Source organism: Macrobrachium nipponense, chromosome 20 (genome assembly GCF_015104395.2).
Source record: "Macrobrachium nipponense isolate FS-2020 chromosome 20, ASM1510439v2, whole genome shotgun sequence".
NCBI classification, from domain to species: Eukaryota; Metazoa; Arthropoda; class Malacostraca; order Decapoda; family Palaemonidae; genus Macrobrachium; species Macrobrachium nipponense.
The window spans coordinates 20,293,838-20,295,739 of record NC_061089.1 but is presented as its reverse complement, the minus strand read 5'-3'; positions in this window follow the sequence as shown (position 1 = coordinate 20,295,739).

The window sequence follows — 1,902 nt, the reverse complement described above, 5'->3', positions numbered from 1 at the left end:
AATAATAAATAATAATAATAATAATAACTACAGGAATATAAATAGGACTTTGTCACAAAACAAGAAACAGAAGGAGAAAATTGGCTGATATATTCTCACTCGGGAGAAGTTATTGAAGCTTGTACTTAAACATGAACATTTACTGACTCTCTGATTTGGTCTAAGGGACTAGCTTCCAAGTCGTCGCCAATGCGGATGAACACATAAAAAGCATCACATGAAAAAAGCCGTTTCTTAACGACGGATTCACCTGCAAATGTTTATGCTTGCCACCCCTGTAGGACTTGGCTTTTGCTCCCGAAATGGTGACAAACTCAGGTATAATTTGAGGCGCGCGGCAACAGCCGATTTTCGAGAAATTATCGATTATTAGTTTTTGGTGGATTTGAACTCTTTAATGTCCTAAATAAACATGTCCTAGAGAATTTAAAAAATTTAGTGGGTTATTTTACATATTTGTTCAACGCATCTACAGGACTGTGAGTGGCATTAAGCGAATAATTGTCGCAAAATGTCCATATGATTCATAGGTGGAAGTGAGAAATATACTTTTCTCTCCTATTAGAAGTCACATTATATATCTACGATATAAAAAAAAAACTGGCTCTTTCTCTCAAAAATACCATATCAGAGCAAATATGTATCTGTATCTCGATATCGCCTCGTGATATCGCCCTCTGAGAGACACTGAGCGACAAACTGTCGCTCAATGTCATTTTGATTGCAAATATTGAATAGTAGAAAGTTGAGAAATATACGTTAGCTCTCCACTAAATTTACTCATTTTCTTCAATAAAGACTGGTACGTTCTGTACAAAAAATATGAAATATTGATATATATCTATGTATCTTGATATTTTGAACTCGTCATCGTCGTATCACATGTGTACGATGCAAACAAGTATACATATAATATTTTGCATGTCTTGACATAATTTTATTATGCATTTTCATAAATATACAATTATATAAGCGTAGGTAACCGTACTGTATAACAGCGACATCTTTACCCATAACGTTCGCGAATTGTGCCAGTGAGTTTTTGGTCAGGCCAAGCTCTTGTACTCTGTGACGAATTTGCGGCTTTTCCTTATCCGGTTTTCATCTCTTCTAGAGTATTATTATGTACTATTTACAAAATGCCAAGAATCAAGAGAAGTGTCATCCGTCTGAGGGAGAAATAGGAACGAATGTGTACCGGAGAAGGAGCCAAAGCGGTACGCCTGGGATATCGACAATGGCTGATTTAGGTAAAATTTGTTTTCTTTCGCAATAAATATTTTTTATATTGATAATAATGATTATATAAGATCAGCAAACTTCATTTTACCACAGCGATTGGTATTTCTACAGAAGCAGTCCGCACGGACTGCAAGGAACGTAACCGTGGATACGACATCCACTAGGGATTGAGGCGTCCAATGTATTTCGCCGTGTTTAGTACTGGACCCTGGGGGTTAATTACAGTCGTCCGAATAAATATTACTTAAAATTCTTGTTCAGTAGGTAAAACTGCATAGATAAACCGCAACTGCCATAGTCTAGGCCGCCGTGGATAAGTACCCTAGATCTACCAACGTTAAACTTGCTGTATTTGTTTGGAATTTGCCCCTAAAATATCTGAACGGGAAACGGGAAACGCGTACCTACAATGATAGCGTATATAGGTTATGAATGATAATATATACTGTTTTATAGGTTATGAATTAAACTTTATATTGATAGGATAAATTGTTACAGGCTATGAAGAAAACTTTATATTGATAATATATATTGTTATAGGTTATGAAAACTTATTTTGGTTGAATAAGACTAAACATGATCCAATAATTACACGTAATTTAGCAGTAAAAATTGTAACTAGGTATGTCATCCGTCTGAGGGAGAAATAGGATATAGTTT